A 21,561-nucleotide genomic window follows, 5' to 3' on the forward strand; every position below is an offset into this window, starting at 1 on the left:
TCCAAATGAAGCATCTATAGCGATGAAATTCGACATGAACATATTCTATAGAAACCTAAATCACTTTGTAAAATTTTATAAGGATCGGTCCATAATTGACCCTACCCCCCATATAAAGTCCCCGTCAGAAAATGAGGATCAGTCCATAATTGGTCCTTTCGATATAGATAATATGTATGATGGTAAAATTATACATAGATGTAATGAATGAGAAAATTGTTTTGATAATAACAAAAGCATCGATTCTTAAATATCAAAGTTTATTTATAAGGAACCATTCCTTTTCGGCAATGTTTTGATGGTGGGTATACAAGATTCGGCACAGCCGAATATAACACTCTTACTTGTTAGTTTTTCATTTAGTGATCCTGTGTCCTTTTTAAAGGTCTTCAAATTTTTAAAAAGTAAATTTTTCAACAAATATTTTAAAATACTTCTACTGATCAAACAATGCTTAATTTAGTGTCAAGCGAACAAGAACAGTTGGGAAATATTTCGTGTTATTTTCATTTTATTCTGTTACGATCTAAAGATATAAAAAATGTCTTTCATTTTTTTTTAAATTCTATTGAAAACCTAAATAGATATTAAAGGATAAAAATTTAAAAGACATTTTTGACATCTTTTTATCCTGTCAGTAAAAAATAAATAATATACAAAATATTTACGAACTCTTCTTGTTCTCTTGGCATCAAATTCGGCATTGTTTGATCAGTAGAAGTATTTTAAAATATATTTTGAAAAATGTACTTTTTTAAATTTTGAAGTCCTTTAAAAAGGACGAAGTGAAAAACCGAAAACGCGGTTTTTCTTCATTAAATTTATAGTTTGAGGCGTATATCATCCGGTTCGTGTTTAACGAAATTTTTCTCTTTTTGTCGTACGGTTTTATAGATCAACTCCTCAGTACTTCTAGTCGTATGAGTAATATTTTATAATATGATATATATCATCCGGTTGTAGTACACTTGTTAATTATATCTAAATTTCTCTACTACTTTATAATTAAAAAATATATAAAACTTAATTATTTAAAATATAAATAAATTAAATTAACTCAATTTCTAAGTAATTTTATTTTGAAACATGAAATATATTTCTTAGAAATCATGGAAAGCTTAAACATTATATAAAGCTTAATATAATATAAATAAATTAAATTAACTCAATTTCTAAGCAACTTTATTTTGGAACATGAAATATATTTCTTAGAAATCATGAAAACCTTAAACATGACTTAAACAACGCAGTGGTAACATGTTATACGTTTGAATTAACAACTTTTTTCTTTATACATACATATGTGTTACTACATATTACCAGTTCAGTTAGAATTCCCAGTATTTTCATGACGCATGCCTGTTCTCTCTATAACAATTGAGAGACCACATACTGTTTTGTTATTGAAAAACAGCTGTTTTCAAAACATTTTTATATAAACCAGATATAAATTAACCATATGCACAAACACACGTATAATAAGCATTTGTAGGTTTGAAAATTTTTGTATGACAATGTTTAAAGAAAATATATAATAAGACTGATATATGAAACCATTCCTACACACAGAAATAAACGCATGCAATAAAGTCAACAACCTATTATTATTATTATAGTATTATTTCTAACAAGAAAACAAATGAGAAAGTATGTATGTGAATGTTTCGGCACATAGTATATATTTGAAAAAACAATGACATATATAAGAACATATGCATATGTTTTGTACAAGTATGTGTGTGTTTCTATACTATTATTTAGTTAAAAAGCATTAAATTCTCACCATTATTTTGGTTTTCAATGGTTGAAAGGCAAAAAAAAAAAAAACATAAAGAACAAGACGTAAAACAAAACAATGACAATAACAACATAGCCCATAGTTACTCAAATAAACACAATAAGTCTGAGACTTGTCAATTTCATTTCTTTTTTAGCATAATTGAAAAAGTACATTTGGGTATGTATTTACAGGCGGAGATATTAGTGGGAAACAAATGAAAACCAACAACAATGATAATAACAACGCCAATATGATATAAGAACAATATGCACCTTTAACAATACTGACATTTCTAGACTGAAAAAAAGAAGAAGAAGAATCAAATATAAATAGAACAACATGTGAATGTATGTACGCTTTCTGTGTATGCACAAAAATGTCATTCAAGTTTTTTGTAACCCTTCATTGAAAAATATGGTTGAAAAGTATTATCAATTCGTTTGTTGTTTATGCAGAAAATAATTTTTTATTAATGAATTACTTTAACCACTATCCAAACATGGAACGAAAGCCAGTTTTATGCAAATTAAGTCTACTTGTCAGAAATTTATAAACCTTTTTTCAATTAAGAAATTCATAGAATTATTTTTTTAAATGCAACAAAAATTGCTTTATGTTGAATTTTTGTGAAGACAAACATTTTAAAATTTGAATAAAATTCTTTTTTATTAATATTTAACAAAACTCCTGAAATCTATATGTTTGTAACTGTATATGTAAATAGATTTCAGGAGTTCAGCGTACATGCTGCTGGGGTATAAGTGGTGCCACGTGTACTAATTCAACCAGGACTCTGGAAACTTTGCTAGATATTCCATCCATTGAAACATATTTAAGCTATGAGGAGGCTCGTACAGCCGAACGGCTCTTAACTTTAAGCGAACTGGCCAAAAGTGGTTATAAGACTCGTCATCAATGTATACTGGACATATTGAAAGGTTATACACAATTATCGGACGTGCCTGATCGCATAACAGACACAGAATATGTCGGAAACTTCGAAATGGCGATCTCATATAGAATGTCTTGGTCAAGCGGAACATTAGAGCAAATACACGTAGGACTCCGTTGCTACACGGATGGCTCTAAATTGGGGGACAAAGTGGGTCTGGAGTTCTATATTGATGACATAAATATACCACCTTTTACCTAATCATAAAACAAGCTTCCAGGCGGAAGTTCGAGCAATAACGGAATGTTTAAATTGGATTAGAATAAATATGGCGAAGTTCGAGTAATAATTAGATTTAACTGAATACTTTCCCAGAGGTAAGGTTTACATCATATGGGTGCCAGGCCACTCGGGGGTAGCTGGCAACGAAAGGACGAATGTAATAGCTTTAAAGAGAAGGGAGCTCGAGGAAGCTGAATTACAAATATGGGTGAGAGAATCTCATAAGGCCTCTTGGAATAATGAAACGGTGGTAGAATGATCAGGTGACCCTGATACGAGAAAGACGAAAAATCTCCTCAAATCTGAGTTGAAACTCAGGAGTACTTTCTTTGCCACTGATTGGAAAATTCTTAGGAATTACGTCCAGGAAACTGAGTTTCTGAACATTGAATAATAATACATTCAGTGAACAATTTTGATTTTTTTCATGAAAAGGAGAGCACAACAGGCCCGTTAGTGGCCTAGGTGTATCTTCGGATTTGATGTAGTAAACATATTTCTATTATTGCGATTTGAGAATTTTTGCCCTAAAGTTAAATTTTACATAAATGTAAGTTTTTTGGATGCCATAAAATTTTATATCAAAAGTTTAAAATTTGTTCTCATATAAAATATTTCGTGTAGAGTTAGCTCTTTATAAACCTTTATAAAAAGTTTTTAGATACATAACTTTTTGAAATTGGAGCACAAACGAAGAAACAATATCGTTTTATTAACATACTCGAGCTGTCCCACTTAGCGTCCCCTTGACATCTCCCCTGGAGCGCCTATGAGTTCCAAATTCAAAACCAAAACTCGACTATACTTTCTCTTTATGCATGTGAAATTTCATTAAAATCAGACAAACCGTTAGAAGTTATTCCCTGGATTCGCGAAGAAATTGGTCATAAATATATGTATATGGTTTAAGTCAGTACATTATTCCGAAAATGAATTTATTGATGAAAAACTAGTTTTTATTACGAAATATGGACGTTAAAGCTATTATTTGAGGCACGTCGAAAAAGGTTCCTCACTGACTATAATTAATAGGTAAAACGTGAATATGTCGTGTAAATAATATTCGGCATAGCCGAATAACAAAATAATAGTACATGTTAACAATAGAAACAACAATAGCGCATGCAACAACAATAACAAGAAGAATTTTGGTGCAAAAGAATTTTCTGGTAAATATGGAAGATCTGACACTTTAAATTGACATTCTTGAGCATGAACAACAGAAGTGAATCTATAGACTAAATAAAAAAAAAATTGTGTACGACTACATACCTGGGTAATTTTATGACATTTTCTTTATTTTTTTCTCTATTCTTCTATTATTGTTGTTTTGTTTAACATGTTCATTTACCAAATATTGAAATATTGTAAACAGATATATACGTATGCATATCGAATGGCTCTTAAGAAATCATGCAAAAATAATAAAAAAATTAAGGTTAATAAGCTACAAGACCATAAACATAAGGAGGTAAGGTGGATTTTGTTGTTATCTTGTTTTAAAAAATAATTACTTTTGTGCTCTACTTTTATTTTCTTTTTTAAAGTATTATTATAGTTGACAAATATTTGTTTAAACATGTTAGATTAATGTTATTTTAAAATGTTTCTTTTACAATTATGTTTTATTTTTGTTAGTTAGTTAGTTAGTTAGTTAGTCAGTAGTTAGTTAGTTAGTAGTTAGTTAGTTAGTTAGTTAGTTAGTTAGTAGTTAGTTAGTAGTTAGTTAGTTAGTTAGTTAGTTAGTTAGTTAGTTATGTTAGTTAGTTAGTTAGTTAGTTAGTAGTTAGTTAGTTAGTTAGTTAGTCTGTTAGTAGTTAGTTAGTTAGTTAGTTCGTTAGTTAGTTAGTTAGTTAGTTAGTTAGTTAGTTAGTTAGTTAGTTAGTTAGTTAGTTAAGTTAGTAGTTAGTAGTTAGTTAGTTAGTAGTTAGTTAGTTGTAGTTAGTTAGTTAGTTCGTTAGTTAGTTAGTTAGTTAGTTAGTTAGTTAGTTAGTTAGTTAGTTAGTTAGTTAGTTAGTTAGTTAGTTAGTAGTTAGTTAGTTAGTTAGTTAGTTAGTTAGTTAGTTAGTTAGTTAGTTAGTTAGTTAGTAGTTAGTTAGTTAGTTAGTTAGTTAGTTAGTTAGTTAGTTAGTTAGTTAGTTAGTTAGTTAGTTAGTTAGTTAGTTAGTAGTTAGTTAGTTAGTTAGTTAGTTAGTTAGTTAGTTAGTTAGTTAGTTAGTTAGTTAGTTAGTTAGTTAGTTAGTTAGTTGTTAGTAGTTAGTCGTTAGTTAGTTAGTTAGTTAGTTAGTTAGTTAGTTAGTTAGTTAGTTAGTTAGTTAGTTAGTTAGTTAGTTAGTTAGTTAGTTAGTTAGTTAGTTAGTTAGTTAGTTAGTTAGTTAGTTAGTTAGTTAGTTAGTTAGTTAGTTAGTTAGTTAGTTAGTTAGTTAGTTAGTTAGTTAGTTAGTTAGTTAGTTAGTTAGTTAGTTAGTTAGTTAGTTAGTTAGTTAGTTAGTTAGTTAGTTAGTTAGTTAGTTAGTTAGTTAGTTAGTTAGTTAGTTAGTTAGTTAGTTAGTTAGTTAGTTAGTTAGTTAGTTAGTTAGTTAGTTAGTTAGTTAGTTAGTTAGTTAGTTAGTTAGTTAGTTAGTTAGTTAGTTAGTTAGTTAGTTAGTTAGTTAGTTAGTTAGTTAGTTAGTTAGTTAGTTAGTAGTTAGTAGTTAGTTAGTTAGTTAGTTAGTTAGTTAGTTAGTTAGTTAGTTAGTTAGTTAGTTAGTTAGTTAGTTAGTTAGTTAGTTAGTTAGTTAGTTAGTTAGTTAGTTAGTTAGTTAGTTAGTTAGTTAGTTAGTTAGTTAGTTAGTTAGTTAGTTAGTTAGTTAGTTAGTTAGTTAGTTAGTTAGTTAGTTAGTAGTTAGTTAGTTAGTTAGTTAGTTAGTTAGTTAGTTAGTTAGTTAGTTAGTTAGTTAGTTAGTTAGTTAGTTAGTTAGTTAGTTAGTTAGTTAGTTAGTTAGTTAGTTAGTTAGTTAGTTAGTTAGTTAGTTAGTTAGTAGTTAGTTAGTTAGTTAGTTAGTTAGTTAGTTAGTTAGTTAGTTAGTTAGTTAGTTAGTTAGTTAGTAGTTAGTTAGTTAGTTAGTTAGTTAGTTAGTAGTTAGTTAGTTAGTTAGTTAGTTAGTTAGTAGTTAGTTAGTTAGTTAGTTAGTTAGTTAGTAGTTAGTTAGTTAGTTAGTTAGTTAGTTAGTTAGTAGTTAGTTAGTTAGTAGTTAGTTAGTTAGTTAGTTAGTTAGTAGTTAGTTAGTTAGTTAGTTAGTTAGTTAGTTAGTTAGTTAGTTAGTTAGTTAGTTAGTTAGTTAGTTAGTTAGTTAGTTAGTTAGTTAGTTAGTTAGTTAGTTAGTTAGTTAGTTAGTTAGTTAGTTAGTTAGTTAGTTAGTTAGTTAGTTAGTTAGTTAGTTAGTTAGTTAGTTAGTTAGTTAGTTAGTTAGTTAGTTAGTTAGTTAGTTAGTTAGTTAGTTAGTTAGTTAGTTAGTTAGTTAGTTAGTTAGTTAGTTAGTTAGTTAGTTAGTTAGTTAGTTAGTTAGTTATGCCTCTCCTCGATCACACATATCACACTTATTGAAATGTTCTGCCTCGCTCTATCAAATTCACTTAACATCGGTCTATAATTGTCCAGGTATATGTCAAATTTACGAAGCATCAAGATGCAGATAATCAGACGCAAATATACATATCATAAAGTTTAATGTAGCATTCTCGCTGTTGCGATAGCATTTTATCTAATTTCGAAATTTTGATTTATAACCAGAGACATTAGATGTGGAGAAAATACATGAATTTTTGGTTCATTAAAATACAAATTATATTCTAATCTAATTTACCGAGCAGGGTGACGATAGCCTGTTGTAGTTAAGCAGACTAGAGTCTCTGGTGGGAATTGAACACACATCCCCTAGACCAACTTGCCAGGGCACCCAAAACATATGTATATATTTTTGTACAGAATGCAAATGTTCTTCTCCTGATATATCCAAAATACAAAATAAGAAGTCATTCATGTCTTCTTTGGAAATTGTTTTATATCTTCGTGATTTATGCACCGATTTTTAAACAGAAAACTTCTTGAAAGCATGTCATATTCAAGACTTGAATGTCGAAGAGATCTGGCTTCTTTAGATTTGGTTTTAATATACGTATGGACATTTTTGGAAAGATTTATTATTCGGACTATTTCCTCAATAATGCTTAGTATTGCAACATGTGGCCGAACTTTTACGGCTTTACGCCTGGTGGTATATGATAGTTTCACAGAAATCAATAGTATATGGTACAACATTACATAGGGAATGGGCTGCTTCTGATCACACCAAATACGGAGTATTACCTTGGCGCAATACATACTCGCCCGGGGCTTCTTGTGCATCTTTTTTGTACAGATTTTCTATTGGGATTTTTTAAAATATAAATTTAAAAATAATTATTAAAACATAAATTCCATAAATTAAGAGTATGCACAACTGTTATAAATCCTAAATTCTCTTAAAAACAAAATATCTCTTGTATTTTATGCTCAACAGCAACCATGACCACACGTAACCGCTTTTTTTGTGTGTCAACATAAATCGAAATTCGAATAACGCTATACTTGCCTTCTCAAATTATTTACTCTCTCTCTTTGTTCTCTATAGTATAACGAATATATTTGTTGTCGGCTTTTTATGTACACATTCGAATTTCGAATATTATGTTGTTTGTGAAGGAAAAACTTAAAAGAAACAACAAACGATACATAATTATTTTTACTCGCAATAAGTGCTTCGAAAACATGTCGAATGCAAACGAATTTCGAAAGGTAAAAGAAGACTTTAACGAAGTTGTTTTCGAGACAAGGCTTTTTCTCAGCAATAGAGTTCGTTTCCATAATATCGTGCTATTTTTGTTGTAGTTTTTAAACATTTTCCCATTACTACGTTGGGTAATTTTCGTAAAATGGTTAAAAGTAGTTGTAGTTTTGTCAGTAGATGTATTACGAACGTCGTATTTAACGGTACGTGTTGTGGAATTGTATGCGTAATGTTGTGAATTTATTTTTGCTTAAATTTTGCCAAAATTTTTCTATAAAAAAAGCAGAAAATTAAAAAGAAATTGTAAATGAAATATTAATATTATTTCTATTAATAAAAAAATTAAAAGAAATGTGAAAAATCTATTATAAAATATAATTAAAAAATTATAAAGTTCAAAAGAAATAGTAAATAATATTTATACTTATACAAGTTAGAAAAAATTATGTTGATTGTAACCTTAAGTGTTTAGTTTAGTTTAAAGCATCTTTAAAACATCAGCAACTTCGGGGAAAACGAAAAGTGATTTTTCTTATACTTATACCAACAGCTGAGCAAGTAAATATTACCGAATCCAAAACATTTAACAATTGAATTTTTTTGCTTTAGTTATCTGCTGTCTCAATATGTATAAAACTAGAAATAAACTCTTTCAGTTTTTAAATGTTTTTGTTTAGTTGAAACTCGTGTAAACTTACTTTTGCTGACAGTGCTATTTTTCATTAAATTCTTCCTAATGTTTTGTCTTTAAATTGATGTTGCTTGCTACAATATACATACATTTAGTGTTTTTTTGTTATTTTGCTAATGTTTCTTTAGCTATTTTCTTATATTTTTTTACTAGTTATATGTGTATATGTATGTATATAAAATTGAAGCTAATAGTGTGTATATATAAGTAGCTACGTGTATATAACCTAGTTTTTTTTCTCAATACTTTTTTCTTTCCTGTTTTCAAACATACGCTTTTATATATTGATGGCTCCTCCAAACGAAAACAAGTTAAAAAGGTACTTGTACACATCATCTTCTTCATCATCGTTATCAATATCATCATTATCAATCCTGTCGTCGTCTCTGTCATCAGCTCAAGTCAGTTTCTTACTTTTACCCGTCTGCCATCATCATCATTATCATCGACATCACCAACAAATACATTAATTCACTATTAAATATTGTCTACTGGTTTTTGCTTTTTGGAAAAGTATACTTATACGCTGTGTAAGGAAACTATACAAAGTACATACTTAGCTGTATAGGTTGACGCTGATGGCAGACTTTTATCTCTTGTTACCAGACCTTTCAATAAAAATATATTTATTCATTAATTTTATTGAAATGTATTTTTAAATCACTTCAATTTATTTCGGTTACTGTTGAAATTCTTCTTGTCGTGGTTGAAAGTTTTAATAGAAGTACTGATGTATTAAAAAAGTATTTATTTATACTACTTACCATAATAATTGGTTCTATAGTGCTAAAAAGAGAAAAATGTATAATTTTCCACAACTCAGTCGAGTATGTTGTCTGAAAAGTAAACATTTTTGTTATTAAAATAAATATCTTGAAGTTATTAAGTAGCTTGTATTATAGAAATAGCTATTAATATTTTAATATTTGATTATACGGGAAATAAACACAAATTATTTAAATTTTTACACTTTTGTATTTTAAAATTATTAGTTCAGATCTGTTCATGAAAGCTCCCAAGGAGTTTGAAGGATTTTTTTTTAAATATTATTTTGTATTGAAAATGTGTAATATTGTAACACAATGTTATATAGCACCCATAAAAGTGCTCTCCTCCGGCATACAGTTTAAACTATCATGAACATACAGTATAAAAAACCATGTAATTACTATGTAATGTATGTGATTGTCTATGAAGTTGGGCTGTTAACCGATTAAAGTAAAGATTTTTATTTTGCTGGAATACACAATCAATGACAATTTTATTATCTTAAAAGTTTTGCATTATTTTTATATCTATTATAAAAATACACGCTGTAATTTTCTTATCTGCGAAAATTAAATAATTTAGGAACCCACAAAATATTTATTGCAAACATTGTTCCATATGGCGTATGAGTGTTAAAAATATTTCATGAAGAAATTTATCATACGCACCAGTTTAATACACAGATTGTTATTGAATTTTTCGGTTGTTGTTTGAAATCTGTTATTTTGTTAATTAATTATTCGTAGTTGTATCCTTTATCGGATAACTTTAAATTTTAGAATATTCAAGACAAGTAATATGTGAAAAACTTAATATTCTTTATGATCTTATGGATTAAAAAATTATGAAATAAGAAAATAGCATATTTACGTGAAAAGGCTATTATATATGTTTGTCATTCCGTTTGTAATTTCTACAATATATTTTCCGAACCTATAAAGTATATAACGCTCATTAAATAATTTAGGAACCAACAAAACATTGTTCCATATGGCGTATGAGTGTTAAAATATTTCATAATGAAATATATATTTATCATACGCCCAAGTTTAATACAAGGATTGTTATTGAATTTTTCGGGTGTTGTTTGAAATTTGTTATTTTTAATTAATTAATTAATTATTTGTAGTTGTATATTTATCGGTTAAATTTAAACTTTTGTATATTAAAATCAATTAATATGTGAAAATCTCAATATGATCTTATATATATTATGAATTAAAAAAAATTTATAAAATTAAAAAATTGCATAATTTACATGAGAAAGGTATTATATATAAGTTTGTCATTCCGTTTGTAATTTCTAAAATGTAATTTTTCTACCATATAAACTATATCGTTAATTTACCACAAGACTGGCAAATCCAAAATGAAATGAGGGTTATGAAACACATTAACCTCTTCTCTTTAGATGTGGATTATGTTTTAAATCCCTTGAATTTACTTAAAAAATAGTAAAATGTCATTTGGATTTTGCCAGTCTTTCAGTAAATGAGATATGAGCAAATATTCAAGACAATTTTTGAAATTTTAATTAAAAAAAGAACACGTTACTTATGAAGCTGTGTGGTGTTATTGTCAAAATCAGGATTGGAAAATTTTGAGGAAAATTAAACAGGGATGGAAAAAGATTAAAAAAAATAAAAAAATTGTAGTTTTTTATTAGTATTGGAATTTTCATAGATAAATACAAATAGTGTTGTTTTGCATTTAGACTAATCGAAGCCACAAAACTCTAATCTTCATTAACTTAAATAATTATACCCTACACCACTATAGTGGGGAGGGTAGTATGCGTTTGTGCTGATGTTTATAACACCCAAAAATATTGATCATACACCCGCCTTAAAGTAACCCGCCTATAACAGAATCAGAATTACTTTCTGAGTCGATTAACTTTCCGTCTGTCCATCCGCCTGTGTGTCCATGTAAACCTTGTGCACACTCGACAGTTCGCAATTTTTAAAATAATTTGATAAAATTTGGCATGTATGCCTCTTTTGGTTCAAGGACGTATTCTATTGAAAATGGTTGAAATCGGTCCATTATTTCACCTAGGACCCATACAACCGGACCCCTCGAATAGAGCTTTTGATCTCATGAAAATTGGAAAAACTTAGTTTTATATATGTCTAAAGAATACTGCCGATTGTAATGATCGGGCCTTATTTGACCCTAGTCCCTTAGAAAGTCCCCTTCAGAGAATTGTACACAATTCACTAAAAACACTAGTTTCTCGATATGATTCGGCACAAATAACTTTTATATAAACATAAATTCCACCAATAAATTTTATAAGGATCGGCTCAATTTTTGCCGTAGCCCCGATACAAACGGGCCCTCTGATTTGTACCTTTTAGCTCATAACTACGACAAATATACTACAAATATACGGAACAACTAAGTCTTATATAAGCATAAATAACTTTTTTATAAATCCCACAAATAAATTTTATAAAGATCGGACCAATTTTTTCCCTGACCACCATACACATTTAATATTCGTAATTGGTGTTGGGTATCATATGATCGGCCACGCCCGACTATAGTTTCTTACTTGTTTTTGTATACGATTTAACCATTCGTTAGCGGTAACAAAAATGTTGTTTGTTTTAATATTAAATTCTTTAGTTAATGCATTTTAGGCTGATGTCAGAGTGCCTTCTACAAGCGATGCGAAGCTTTGCGCTACAAACTTTTGCTTGTGTTTTCTCACACAAGGAAAGGTTTGTAGCGTAAAGCTTCGCATTGCTTGTAGCAGGCACTCTGACATCAGCCTTAAGAATAGTAATGGGTGTAGAAAGAAGGCACATTTGTTGAGTAGAACAGTTTTGCCTTTCATTAGGATTTCATAAAGAGACACTTTTTTTCCCGGATGCAATTGCTCCTAACTTTGCTGTATGTTGTATTTTTGATTCTTTCCTATATAGCCGGTCTTCAATAGGGGTTTAACTGTAGACATTATGACACTTTGAGGTGAGTCGTATTATGATATTGTTGAAAATAGAAATAATTTTCATTTCATTAATATAAAAAGTTTTAAGAAAATTTCATTCCTTTAACCCCTCTCTTCTGATCGTTATCGCACGTACTATATTAGGTTGAAGAATTGTTACCTTCAGATGGATAATTATAAAATATAATATTATAGTGGGGAGGATCAATTACTTAATGATCGTAATGATTCATTTAATTCCAGCATACATACAAAGTTTCCTTTAGGAAATCCATCCATCCAACAAGTTTTATGCATGGGTATCTGTCTATATTTTTGTCCCTAGCTTCTTTCAGAAAATAAATGTACAAGTTAATGACCGAATTCAGAAAGAAGAATAGAAAACCATTTTTAAAATTTTGTTAGAATTTTTCATATAAAATTTTAAATATTGTTTTACATTCTTCTTTCTGAATACGGGCCTTAGTTTTATAGTCATAACTGGTGAAGGGTATTTATGGTAGTTTTTAAATTTTTTTTCAATCAATTTTAAATTTAGATTTAGGAAAAGAAAATTTGTTTAAAACAAAAAGTTAATTTAAAGTTTGAAAAACTAATAATTATTATTGAAATTAGGTTTGATTGATATTAAGAATGTAATAAATCGGTTTACAATCTATATCAATAAATTCAGTAGTAACATTCTAGTCCCCACTTTAATGAGTAATACTACGTTAATATTAAAAAAAATACATTTTTTTTATAAATTGCACATAAAAAACATGAGTAATGACAAACAATAATTTATAACACTAATCAAAAACTTTCAACAAACATTAATTTAAGTACTTATATTAAGAAATACTTTCGCATTTAACTACACATACGTTGGTTACGAAAAAAATGGGTCTTGTTTCAACATATGTATGTAAATACTTACCATGCAATTTTTGTTTGTTTTAATAATAACCATTTTCTTTTTTTTTTTTTGTTTCTTCTTAAGCTTTATTTTATATATTTTTTCATGGTGGTTTTAAGGCAACTTTAACGTTCAAGTTGATTTTTCATGGGACTTTGAATGTTTTGTTTTTCAGATTTGTTTTTATGTAGTTCGCTTGTTGTACAACTCCTGCCTTTTGTTTATCTACTTTTAAGTTAAATCTTATTTTATTACATTGTATTTTTGTATTTAGACTCGTATTATTTTGGTGCTTTTTGTTTTTTTTATGAGTTCTCATTTGTTTTCTTAGGAAAAGTACATGCTTGAGTAGTTTCATTTTCAATAACTTTTGCTGAATTTTATACCAACGGATTGAGGGATTATTATTTTTTCTATATGAAAAGAATTTGAAACAAAGTTTAAGAATAAAATCCGCTAAAGATTTGCTATTGCTTAAGCAATTTAAAATAATATTGTTGAAAAATAAGTAAAACAAATTTTTAGGGAGAAATTCTAAAGGTGTTAAAGCGAAGTTAATAAATAGAAGGATTTACATATTTTTGGTTGTTTTAGGGCGAAAAGGTGTTAAGTCTAAGTTTATTTAATGCAAAATTATATAAATTTTGCTAAATAATTTTTGTAACAATTTTAAGTTATAGAAAAATTATATTTGTGTTAAATTGAGGACTTATCTCTACATTTTAAGTGGAGTTATGTTTAAACTATAAATTCTTGTTACTTCCTTGCAATAAAATAAAAATAGAAGAAAATCTCTTTTTTATTGTTTCATAAATTAAATTTAACAGTAAATTTTTAGAGCAAACAGAGTAGAGGAGAGAAATCATGCTAAAGTGTCATCTAAATAAAGACATTATATAAATGATTCTTACCACTAAATAGTTGACTTAATAGCGTTCTTGTTGAGATTCATATATGTCTGTGTATATACAGTATGGTTCAAAATCTAAGCAATTGTTGCACATACAATAAGAGAAATTAAATGTTTGAAAAGTTTGTAGGATTAAATATAACAAAAAGTGCTAAAAAAAGCTGAATATTAATTTACTAATAAAAACAATAATATATTATAATATTTTATAAAATATTATATTATATAATTTATAAGAAAAAGTTACTTATATTAGGAACAATACTGTATTACAGACATATAAATATGTTAGCATTTGAACTTACCACTACTAATGTTCATACATACATACAAACATGAATTCTAAGAGCAATAAATGCATTGCAGTTTTATTTCCTCTCACCCCTTCTTCATTTTTTGTTATTTTATTTGTAAAGGAAATAAACAGTAAAGCTTTCATTTTTTTATTACACACTTGATAATTTTTAGCAATAACTCATGAAGCTAATCACCACATAAATAATCGTGAACATCCAGACCAAAACATTATTAGAAAGGGGGAAAAGAGAAAAATCCAAAAAGAGGAAAGAATCACACAATATTTATAGAATGCAGCATTAAAAAAACATGTTAGTGGAACGAGTTGTATCATCCAGAATCATTGTGTTGGCCAAAGTCATGATTATTGTTCAACACTATGAAACCAATGAAATAATATTTATGTATATTGTATAAATAAATACAGACACACTCACTCACATACACTACAAAAACGAGAGAAAAGGATAAAATGTTAAAAAAAATTAAAATATTTTCTACACACTTTAATATATTTGTACATTGTATGTACACTAGGGTTATAACTTTTTTTCTTGAAAATTTCAAATCTATCTAAGATATAAATAAGGACGACGAGCGTTAAAAAAGTTTTCGCGGCAAAAGCTTTGAAGTTTTAGATATTCACTTTTAACAAAATTTTACATTTTTTAACACAAAATCTTAACTTTCTGATATAAACAAGTGTCATTGTTTGACCCATGATATTTACGCGGTGAAAACCAAGAATAGGGACTGCGGTCAATCATTCTTCCAATTTTAGTACCCAAACATGTAGATTATACTAATACAAATTCATGTAAATTCGTTTGTGAATGGTCGATTTGCCATGGAAGTTTTTTGCCCCAAGAAACAGGTTTTCGTTATTAGAACAGTACTGGCTGTAACTGGTTATAACCCTAATAGACATATTCTGATACATATATGTATATCTATATACATATACAAGAAATAACAAAATCAAATTGCTTTGAAACAATGTAGTAGGCAAACTTAGAAGAACTAATACATACTTAGAAGTATATTTTTCACTACCACATTATTATATTATCAATTTTTCCATATCGAGTCAGTATTACTTTTAAATGGACTCTAAATTGTTATAATTATACCATTTATTGAAAACAAATTTATTTTTCTGAAAAAGGGGTCATTAAGCAGCTAAAAAAATATAAACTAATCCCCATAAAGTAAATATTCTTTTCCAGAACAGAACGGATTAAAAGGTTGCCAAATTAGGATATCGGTATTGGTTAAAATTCAAAAATATACTATTTTTTAATGCACTTTGAACGATACATGACGATACATACGATTTAACAGTGATGGAATTTACTTCATGAGTACGATACAAAACATGGTCTTAGTTAAATATGGACAATTCCATGAAAAGTTACACCACGACAGAAAAAATTTAACTATTCAAAATTTTGCATTTTTAAAGACGACAAATTTTGGTGTGTCTTTTGTTGCACCAAGCACGAAATTTTTTTTTAATTGTCCTATTATTAATATGTTAAATGTGTCACGTGCGATATTAAATCATAAAACTCTGTAGGAGTACCAATGTTACGAAGGTTCGTATGGAACTACCCATATGTACATTAGAGTTTGCCGAGGAATGGTCCTCAGTTTCCTACCAGCGATTGAAAATTCTGAGCTCAGTATAATTTTTGAAAAATAAAATATTTTCGATTTTTTTCAAAAATTCCGTAATTTTGAGCTGATTACTGGAAAAATAATTTTACATTTTTTGTAGAATATTTTTGGTCTACAAAATGATTTTTAGTGGGCTGGAGAGTCATATTATTTTCGGATTTTCAATCGCAGGTAGGGAACTGAGGACCTTTTCAAAAAAAAATTTTTCATTTTTCTCGTATTTAGTACATTTAAACGCATCGTTTTAGAAGCATTCCTCCTAAAAAGTTGTTCAAGGGACACCCTTATGTACATATGTATGTACATTAGACCGACTCACAAAAAATGGTGCTTGAGTTACTTCCCTCAAAATATTCGCTGTTATGTAATATGATGTTTCCCAAAATATTTTGGGTTCAGTGTTGTCCGTTCCTGGACAGTTTTCAAGAAAATATCATATGTGGGACAGAATTTTTCATGTTCAATTCAATATTTTACCCATCTTCAAATAATCTTTGTTTTGTTTTATGATGGTTCGTGAGCTGGACCGGTTACAAAAAAGTCCCTTTTTAGTTATTTTTTAAAATTTTACAGTTTTATCTTAAACAAAATATACAATATGTGGAATCATTTGAAAGGTTTTGAGAAGTCATGTCATTATTTATATTAATGAAAAACCTACAAATTTAAAATTTTTTGGAATATGAAAATTATGAGCAGACGGTTATTCATGATTAATACATCATTGGGCGCAGCTTTAAAACTCCTTTCAAACGATACCCCATATTGGATATGAAGTCGAAGTGCTTTACGTGAGTACCTGGCGTGGAGCCCTATCTCACGGTGGTACTTTTTCAACCACTGGGTGAGTAACAAGTAAACAACTCGCCACTGCCCCTTTGTGTATCTTACACGCAGGTCGCAATTTTTGTACATGGATATGCCGGCCCATGTACAGGCACTTTGCTCAAGTACTCGAGCTATCTAATCTCGTAGTCACGTTGGGAAAGACAGGTGTCATGAGCAAGCTCAATCTACCCCGATATAATGTCGCCCAACCACACTAATATGGCTCTGTTGATTCGGCAACAAATTAAAGAAAGGGCAGTGACGACCTTGCACCATACACTCCTCCCCACTTTTCTGCTAGACCGTAGTCTAACACATCGTTCATCGTTACACTATCACACATCCATCAATCACTCCATTCTCTTTATAGAATCAAAGTAGACATCAGAAACATCGTTCATCTTCGTTTACTCAATCTTTACATTATCAGCTCAATTCCAACATTTTATTAATCTACAGTCATGCTCTGTAATTTGTACCGCTCCTTGCATCTAGGAACGATAACAGAAATGTATCTTGAAAATTCATATTTCACCTTGTATCAATCTTTTAACCAAGCACCCCCTTCCTGCGATTTAGGTTTCAACCACAGTCACTACGTGGAACCCGAAGGAACCTCAACCAACTGACCAGCCAGGACAAACACTGTGGCCACCCGTAGTACCAGATTATGTGGTGCTCTGGTTAGACCTCTTTCCAATTTATGCAAGCACTAGACCAGGCAGTAAATTGTCAACACCAATTTATAGTCCCGGAAGACTACTGGTATTGGTAGCACCTATCTACCCCCGGATACCCCATATTGGATATATTCAAAACAAAACTAAAATTAAAAAAAATAATTCAAAAATCCCTTTTTTAAATTTGGTCCAGCTCACGAACGGTCATCGCTATATTTAAAATATTTTCGGAATCGTCATAAAACAAGTCAAGTTAAATTTTGAGAGGAATAACAAAATCACGTTTTTGCTTTCCATACAAAGTGAGTCGGTCTAATGTACATATATAATAACGCAAATTTATGAAACGCATTTTAAAATGCAATTTTCAAATGCTTGGTTTGCTTTTTCCGCTATTTTTTCAATTGCGGATTTAAATGTCTCCAAATATTTTTCTTAAAACTTCGTTTCTTGGACATACATATATTAAAAAAAAATAAAAATCACATTTTTTTCAAATGCAATCCTTCAATATTTTTTATAGCAAAATCAACATCACTGTAAATTGCATTTAAAAATTATTTATAAATAAACATTCTACTTCATTTTAAAATGCATTTTGTTTCCACAGGTATGAAAAAGACTAGTCCTTAGTGATGAAATAACTCTTTTTTTAAAAACACAGTTTTCCACTATTCTTTTATATATGAATCTGATTGTTATAGCAATATTTTGTTTTTTAGTTTAGTTATTCAAATATTTTCAGGAAAAAGTATAAACTTTTTTTCACTTAAATATTTTCACAACATTATTTTGCTTTAAATTATTTTTGTAAAAATGTACATTGCTCATGCAATTTGGGCATTTCTTCAAATGCATTTTGGATTTATATCTAATCGTATTAAATTTGGCCCATTTACAGGTACGAAAAGATAATTCTATACTGTTGAAAGGACTATTCCAACGAAATGTTTTCAAAATACTTTTCCTAATATGCTTTTAATATGTATGTATATTAGATCGACTAACTAACATGGTCATATTCCACAAAATAAAAATGTTTGCAAAGAAAACTAAGTTTTGTCTATTTTTGAAGTGATAAGGAACATTTAACATATTTATGAGCTCAAAACCCTATTCGGGGGTGTGGTTGTATGGGGGCTATACGAAATAATCGACCGATTTTAACCATTTTCAATAGGTTTCATCCTTGGGTCAAAAGATGCCAAATTCCATCAAATTATCTTGAAAATCGGCTCATAAAGTGATTGTGAGTCTATTGATATACTTTAAGGTGGGTGTAGAAAACATATTTTTGGGTGTTACAAGCATCAGCACAAACGCATAATACCCTCCCCATTATAGTGGTGTAGGGTATAAAAATGGAAACAGTGAAGAAATAGCTGTTTAAACTCATATTTTTGCTAGCATCAATAGGTGAAAAGTAAAAAAAAATGTCCAACTTTGACTCCCTCTAACTCCGGCAGTGTGTCTGGCCTACTATCCAATAGTATTAGCCTTGGTGCCAATTTCATCTAAATCGGAAGACATCGATTTTAAAAGTTGGGTCACTTACGTTATCGTCAACATTATAATAAGCACAAACTCTAAGGGTTTAAAGTTTTTTAAAGGCAATTACAATTTTGAATTGAAATATAAAATCGTATTAAATTGGGTCGTTTTACAAGTACTAACTGATGACTTCCTAAATGTATTAATAGGAACTGCTTTTAAAGAACTTTTCCTACTATCCTCTTATACATATATGAATCAGATAGACAATATTTTTTTAAGATATATATAAAGCAAAAAAACAAAGTGGCCATAAAAATTGTTTAATAAAAAAACAATGTCCAAACAAAAACTTGAGAGTTATTTTTTATTAGTATTTTTGTTGTTGCTCTAACATTCATATCCTCCATACTTTCACACACACTTCAGTTAAAAAAAAACAACAATATTTAATAAAATAACAAACATAGGGCTACATATGATAGCCCAGCAAACACAAACGTTTGAGATCAAAATTTGTTAGATTTGAGAAAAAATGTTTAAGAAAGTTTGAATGAAAATATTTTGTGTAAGATTTGAAATACATTTGATGTCAAAAAAGAAAATTTGTCAAACTCTTTACTTTATGTTTGCTGGGCAGTTTATATCAAAGTGCTTATTTGTATGTGTAAGTATATAAGTGCTCTGTGATGCTTAACGATTGTAACAGAAATCCAACGCAACACAAACAATATTGTCGCATTAGTTTTGTATTTGTTGGCAACTTGCTACAAATTTCTTTGCCAACTTTGCTTTTTCTCTTTTCCATCCTCTCTGGTATTTAAGTGAGCGAGTGTGTTTATTTAGAATACTTACACTTACATGCATATGTGTGTATGTTTCTATTTTATATCCAAAATTAAACTCATACTTAGTCACCCATATGTTCTGTAATGTTTATGACCAATTTTTCTTAGAAAATTTATTAAGAGAGATGTTTGTGTTTTTTTTTAATTATCCTGTTATTGTTTAGGCTTGAATTGTATAGATTGCATAGAAGTATGAGTGTGCGTGTGTGTGTTAGTTGTAGGAATTTTAAGATAAATATTTTATAAATTTTTTAAAGTTTTTGTCTATTTGTTTTTGAACAATTTTCTATTGGAGTAATTTTTATGGTAAATAAAGTTTTATGAATTATTATTTTATTAAAAACCAAAATTTGTTTAATATGAAATAATAATTTTGTATAGATAACACCGTAGAATAAAATTGGAAAAATTGTTGCAGATATGAGCAAGACCATATACCGTAGAACCTACATACTTGATATTGCTATACTACATTTTCGGTTTTTTAATTTTCTGATATTTTTTTCTTTTAAAAGTAAAAGGAAAGAAGAAGTAAATAAAAATTCAGGAATAAATATAATTTATTCTTAAATTTTGTTTGGGTATCGAATAATTGAAGAGAATCCCGTGTTCATATAAAATACTTATTTTAACAGTATATGTATATTATTTTTCGCTTTAAATCAATTTTCCATTATAGTAATATTGTGGTGAAAATGCTCACTTAAATATCGTAAGTTTAAAGAAAAAACGTGAAGATACTTGTTCAGAAAATTATTTTTTTGGGACATTTTCACACAGAATATGACATTTTATTAAATTTCTGACAATTTCTTTATAATTTTCGGACTTATGATTGTCCAAGAGTTAGCAATTACATCTCTTCATATGTATTTATATGGTTTGGTTAGTGTATGAAAAAAGCTGTTGTACGGTGTAAAATAAAGTGCGATCTGTAGCGTGGGCACAAAGTTTACATGGAAACACAGACGGACGGTCATACATAGCTTAATCGAATCAGTGATTCTGATCATATAACCTACTCCCCACTATAGTGGTATGAAATACTTAAGTTAACATATACCCCCCCAAAATGTATATATTTTACAAACTGTTTTCTTAATAAGTTTTTCAACTCCCTATTAGTGGTAATGACTTATGTATTTAACTTACTATTCATAAGTGATCGTGGAAATGAATATGATAGGTACTTGCCGTGGTAATATAATGAGTAAAAATACCATGTAAAAATAGTTTAAAGTGTTTCTTTTTTTAACTTTTTAGCTCAATATTTTGCCGCGTAAATTTATGCTGTGCTTACACATACATTAGAGTGTCCCGAGGAACAGCTTTTTTAAGAATTTCATGTAGGAATACCTATCCATCGATGGATAAAAAATATTGAAATGAAAATCCTAACCTCAATATAATTTTTGAAAAATAAAATGTCTTCGATTTTTTCAAAATGGGTCTCAAAAATTCCGCAATTTTCTGTTGAATAAGGAAAAATAATTTTAAAATTTTTTTAGAATATTTTTGGTCCATAATATGATTTTTAGTGGGTTGGAGATGAATATGATTTTCGCTTTACATCGAAATGGGTGTCAAAATTGTCGTAATTTTTAGCTCATACAAAAAAATATTAAAAAATTGTTTGGCATTTGGTTTAGTTCATTTCAGAATTTTTAGGATTTTTATACCCTACACCACTTCAGTGGGGAGGGTATATTGGGTTTATGCTGATGTTTGTAACGCACAATAATATTGGTCCTATAC

General features: G+C 28.8%; 1 protein-coding gene across 4 annotated transcripts in view; it reads left to right on the forward strand.

Moving 5' to 3' along the window:
* Positions 1-7,940: 7,940 nt before the first annotated feature.
* LOC119606928 overlaps positions 7,941-21,561 on the forward strand; it is a 201,539-nt gene continuing 187,918 nt past the window's right edge. For all 4 annotated transcript variants that reach the window (XM_037960599.1, XM_037960601.1, XM_037960600.1 and 1 more), the window contains exon 1: positions 7,941-8,320. The gene's annotated coding sequence lies outside the window, so the exon portion shown is untranslated. The remainder of the gene's footprint in view (positions 8,321-21,561) is intronic.

This window comes from Lucilia sericata, unplaced genomic scaffold, assembly GCF_015586225.1.
Source record: "Lucilia sericata isolate MDLA Ls3-8-SP2 unplaced genomic scaffold, ASM1558622v1 Contig000636F_arrow, whole genome shotgun sequence".
NCBI classification, from domain to species: domain Eukaryota; kingdom Metazoa; phylum Arthropoda; class Insecta; order Diptera; family Calliphoridae; genus Lucilia; species Lucilia sericata.